The following is a 6000-nucleotide window of genomic DNA, read 5'->3' on the forward strand; positions in this document are numbered from 1 at the left end:
GGTCTGAGTCTGGGTCATGAGTTTTAGTCTCAACTCATGTTCTGTTCATCTCTCGTCCTTTCTCTCAGCACGACTGAGACAGCCATTACGTAGAAATAAAAATGACAAAACTGAGGTGGAAGTAATTGCTTTTGATTTATATATATGCTTATTTTATAGTTTCATTTCAGTTTTCTAGATGTTCAGGTTTCACTCACTTCACAGAGTGCAGTGGTTATTTTCACATCATTTTAAGGATCAGTCCTGACAGTTTAACTCTGTTTTACTGTTCTTGGCGCCGTTTGTGTCCATAATGTTAAGTAAATATTCCTTTGAAGGTCATGTGTGAGAGTGTGTGGCCACAGGACACTCTCCTTTAGTGCGTCTCATTAGTTAATATAATTATTTTATGGACTTTATGGAGTTAAATGATGATGAATACATTTCATCAAGGAACATAATTAATAAAAATGATTGCAATAGTGAGTAGACTCAAAGAAAAATATTACAATTAGGGGGAGTGTATGATCTAACCCCTGCAAAATAAGTGTTAAAACTTTATGCACTAAAATCACAATATTACGACAAGCAGCATAACTGAATAAAACAGGCAGCTTTTTGAAATCTTGAAATCAAAATTATACATATATATATATACACACACACACACACACACATATATATATATATATATATATATATAAATATAAAACTCAGGCGCCTAAAGGGTTAATTTAACATATGTAAATAAAATGTAAGTGTTTAAAGGTTGTTTAAAGACTGGTTCACTCAAGTTACAAAAAAATTAAAATAAAAAATAGACAGATTTTTGCTTCCGTCCCTTTTCATTTGAGTTGAACAGAATTTACTTTGAGCTTCTCACAGCACTGAACAGTAAAGTAAATTAATATTAATATTTCTTCTTTAAAATGCAGTTCTTTGTATTTTGGATAATACACAGACACACATTCATATTTTTGTTATTGGGGCAGAGGTTTGTTTATCGAGTAATGGCGATGCTGGTTCAGAAAAGATGTTAATGTTGAATTTCTATCCTGCCATTTTAATTTATTTTTTCACTTCAGAAACTTTAAAATCATTTCCAAAAATATCGGAGACCTACATTTACAAGCTAGTGTATTAAACACTATCTGCATAACTTTTTGTGTTTCTGAAAAGTAGATGGCCTTGTGCTTTGAGAACCTTATTGGCTGTTGGCTTTACAGCACATTAGTCGAGTAAGTGAAGGAGGGAGATGCGCAGTCAGGCCTGGCATTTACCTCACAGGCCTGGACATTAAGGAGTTTGTAGCTCGTGTAGAGATTTGTGTGGCATTTATGGGATAACCAGCCGACAATAAAACAACCACAATCTCGTCCATGCATGTGTGTGTGCGTCTATATTTGTATATGTGTGAGAAGTGAAGGCAGTGAGTCACTTTTATAAGACTGACCCCTCCTCGCTTCCTCACGTCTCCCCCGTCGCTCTCCAGCTCGAGGGGAAACCACAGCAGAGCCGCAGCTTCTCCTGTCTCACTCGGGAAACTCCCTGAAACAACCGCAACCTGTCTGTTTGACCTTTTAGCCCCTCAACCAAACACACACAGACATTCAAATGCATGCTCATTTGCACCAAGATTTCCTGCTACATACACAAATGGGCTACAGATGAGGCGTAACACATGTTAGTGGACTACTTTTGGAATGGAGTTGTCATTTTTCACAGTCGACTATGTGGATGTGTTTGTGTAACACTCTTGTAACACTGCCCTCTGTGTTTCTATGTGTGAATGTGCACACATGAACACATGAACACGCAGTTGTGTGCAGGTGCATGTCTGGTTCTTACTGTGGTGTTTGTGCAGGTACACTTACAGAGAAGAGGTGCTGTGGTTAGGTGATGCTCATCAGTAAAACAAGAGGTTAAAGTCTGAACAGTAACAGCATCTCACTCTCCTCTTGTTTGTCTCCATCAGGCAGAGGCGACTGTCGGGTGTAAGTGATGTACAGGAAGTGCTGTGATAGGGTAAGGTAAGGTAAGTAATGAAATATAATTCATGAGGCATGATTAGATTCACTCTTTCTCTATTTTCTCATCAAATTTGATCCTTTTAACATAAGAAGTTACAAAAAAAATATCAAGAAAATCAGTTTTTTGGTCATTCACAAAAATGCTATTTTTAGAAATGTGATAAGGTAAGTAATAAATGTCAAAAATAAAATTAGAAATTAACTGGTTATTATTGTCAATGTTGGACTTGCATCTTGATTATTCAGTTATCTTCAATTCATCCAAATGGCATAAAAGTAAAAAAGTCCTTTGATTTCTAGTGGCAAAAAAAACCAAAACAAAACATGTTTTTTATAAAGGAATGGAAATTAATTTTTAATGTTGGGAATAATACATCTGATAAAATTACCTCAGCTGAAAGCACCCTTACATGGTAATTGTCATCTTTTAATCAGAGAATCATCTGGGAAAAGCTCAGATTGTAATCCACTGAAAAGAGCAGATGACATTATTTCTCTCTCAGTTTCCAGAGGAATTGTTTGTCTCGCATCGGTGTTCCTGCAGGACCCACCGTCCACATAGTGACACGAAGGACGCCTGCAGGAGATAAACTGTCCTTTGGGGTGAGGTAGTAGGTTGTATAGTTTTAGGGTCATTCCCAAGCTGTCAGATGACTATACAACTTACTGTCTTTCCTGAAGCGACTGTGATAGCAGCATCACCGTCCTCACCATCGTTTCTACAGAGTCCTCTGTAAAATATCTAAAAAATATATCTTCTGTTTTTATTTTTAGATGAATGAAATTATATTTAAACAAATCTTGTGTTGGTTGGGTTATGGTATTAAGATAAGAGCAGGTTTAAGAGTCTCTTATATCAAATAGGATTATTATGATTAAAATATTCACTTTTATATTTTTTGTGATTATATTTGTTCCTACTTACCAGTGTCTTAACTTACAAACCTCAATGTGATAAAGTCCTTGCATCTTCATTTGTGCAGTGATCAGGTGAGAACTCTGCGTAAACCCAAGGATCCAGATCATCTTACCGACCCGGGTGACTTATGATGTTCGTACAGGGTGAGGTAGTAGGTTGTGTGGTTTCAGGGTTGTGATTTTACCCCATCAGGAGCTAACTATACAACCTACTGCCTTCCCTGGAGGGCAGCAATACATCACAGGACCACACTCATCTTCGCCAGAAAACAAATCTCGCATAGTGAATGTCACAAAGATGTGCTATTTGATTTCAGACATTTCTTTGTGGTGCCAAATCACATTATTCACTTGATATCCGTACTCATATTACACATTTGCAGCTGGGTATATTTAGATAAAGAAAGTACATGTAGAATTTTTGACTTTCTTTTAGCATCATTCAAGTCTTAACTTTGTATTGTTTCATTAAAAAAATAAATAAAGGCTAAAAAAAAAGAAGTAATGTCATTGTGTTGAAATAATTTCTTTAAAATGTTGCATCATTCATTTAAGCTTGTGTGGTGAAACAAACGGGAGTCTAAAATGTGTTGGATGTGTTTTACAGCTTAGAAGTAGTAGATTTTACATGTATACACTTAGACAAAATGCAAATTGTGACTTTCAGAGTATACTCACAGGCTTTGAGGTGCTTTCCAATTCCATCCCAAACCTCGACTGCAGAGACACATTTCCACATCAGAAAACATGAGATTGTGTGTTTCACAGATGAAAAGGGAGACCAGGCACTGAGGTATCAGCAAAAAAAATCATCAATTATCACCCTCCCACTTGGTACTGTGAAACACACTCCACTAAAGCTGCAAAGTATCTCACATCCAAACACTGGTGTGCATAGATATACAGTAGAGGGCGCCAGACATTGTATAGTGGTGCAAGGAAATTTACAGTAGACGAGACGACAGATACACACTCCAGTACATTTTCAGTTAATCTCGATATAAAAGTAAAATTATGAATGCTATGACCAGAGGAACACCAACAGAACATGTGACTGCCTAGTGATCTGATGCATAAAGGGTTTATGGTCAATAGAAACTTTTGATTAAACTATTGTAAAAAGTGACATTTAATTGAGCATTTATGTGGGTGTTAATAATATTCAGAATGTGCTGCGTTTACGTCTCATTACAGAGACTGGTTTAGAGCAGCCACAGGTGTGTCAAACTTTTTAGTTCAGGGGCCACGTACAGCCTGGACCAGAAAAATAATAACACAATAACCTTTGAATAATGTCAACTCCAAACTTTTCTCCATTTTAGAGTGAAAAAAGTACAATTACATTATGAAAATGTTTGCATCTGCAGACTATCCTTTTAAAAAATATGAATAATATGAATAACCATGAGCAATCCTGAAATTTCTTTTTAAAAATGAGTGCGATTTTAACAATATTATGTCTCAGCTTGTGATTTATTCATGTACATCACAACTAACACACAGTAGATCTACAAATACACAAAATAGGAATAAAATTATTAAAATTGTACTTCTCTTAAAAGGTTTCAGGTTGTTCATACCTGTTTAGGGTACTCACATTTTTTGTGAAAATATAGTTTGTAAATGTAAACTTTTTTTTAAATGTAATTTTACATTTTTACACCAAACCAAAGGGGAAAAATTGGAGTTGTTATGAATTGCTTTTAGTTATTATACCATTATTTTGGGATGTATGTGGCCCCTGAAATTAAATGAGTTTGACATCCATGGTCTCATGTTTAACCCTTTCATGCATGAATTATGAGAACCTTAATTAAGTTTTGTTTTTTGTTTTTTTTCCGTGAGTGTTTTTATTCCTCTTCAAGCATGAAAAAAAATGCAACTGATTTTTTATGAACCTATTTTTCATGGAGTTACAAAAATGTCCTCTCAGCTGGACACCATGCATTTGATTTTAGAAGCAAAGAAACATGCATTTACTGATATACTGAGAAAACTATGAAATAAAAAACATTTTTAATGCTGCTAATCTGATGTTTTCTCACATTTTAACATACCTGCAAGAAAATAATATGCAAAAAAAAAAAACATTATTTAAAAAACAAACAAACAAGCAAAACAAAACTTAATTACAGTCTAATAATTTTTTACACTCAGACACGATCAGGTTTATCAAGAACAGCAAAGGTATAGTAATGGTATGAATGGCAGTGTATGAGATGATGCATAGGCGTCCACTGTGTTGGCTGATATGGAACTAAAACAACAAAATCCATGAATATACAAGAGAACAGCTGTAGAATAACTGTCAACTGTAGTGACCACTATGCATGAAAGGGTTAAGCATAATTTCTCAACTACATTAGACACTGGCTCATAAAAAATAAAGTATGTAAAGAAAAAAAAAAAAAAGAAGAAGAAGAAGAAAAAGCTACAGAAATTATTTTAACCTCCTGAGACCCAACAATCCATTTCTGTCCTCTGTAGTGGACAAGAGTTTCACAACTTAAAAAAAAAAAAAAAAATTTTCACTGAAAAGGACATTTAAAAAAAAAAAAAAATTAAATGTATTTGAAAAAAGGGTTGCATCATGCTGTTTCCAGAATAAAGTATGTAAAAAAAAACACACAAAAAAAACAAAACTATAGAAGTTATTTTAACCTCCTGAGACTCAGCAATGCATTTTTGTCCTCTGTAGTGGACAAGAGTTTCACAACTTTACTTAAAAAAAAAAAAAAAAAAAAAAGTTCACTGAAAAGGACATATTTAAAAAAAAAAAAATTAAAAATGTATCTGAAAAAAGTGTTGCATCATGCTGTTTCCAAAATAAAGTATGTAAAATAAATAAATAAAGCTCTAGAAGTTATTTAACTTTCTGAGACCCAGCAATGCATTTTTGTCCTCTGTAGTGGACAAGAGTTTCACAACTTTTACTTAAAAAAAAAAACAAAACAAAACTTCACTGTAAAGGACATATTTAAAAAAAAAAAAAAAAAAGTAAAATGTATTTGAAAAAAGTGTTACATCATGCTGTTTCCAAAATAAAGTATGTAAAAAAAAAAAAAAAAAAAAA

General features: G+C 34.0%; 1 long non-coding RNA gene across 2 annotated transcripts in view; it reads left to right on the plus strand.

The window, feature by feature from the left end:
- Window positions 1–3432, plus strand: part of LOC115430220 (uncharacterized) — a 32219-nt gene extending 28787 nt beyond the window's left edge. Inside the window, exons 5-6 of one of the 2 annotated variants that reach the window (XR_003936901.1) lie at window positions 1955–2009; window positions 2513–3432. This is a non-coding gene — a long non-coding RNA (uncharacterized LOC115430220). The remainder of the gene's footprint in view (window positions 1–1954; window positions 2010–2512) is intronic. The other variant, XR_003936902.1, reaches the window with a different exon arrangement.
- Window positions 3433–6000: the final 2568 nt, after the last annotated feature.

Source organism: Sphaeramia orbicularis, chromosome 12, assembly GCF_902148855.1.
Source record: "Sphaeramia orbicularis chromosome 12, fSphaOr1.1, whole genome shotgun sequence".
Taxonomy (NCBI): Eukaryota; Metazoa; Chordata; class Actinopteri; order Kurtiformes; family Apogonidae; genus Sphaeramia; species Sphaeramia orbicularis.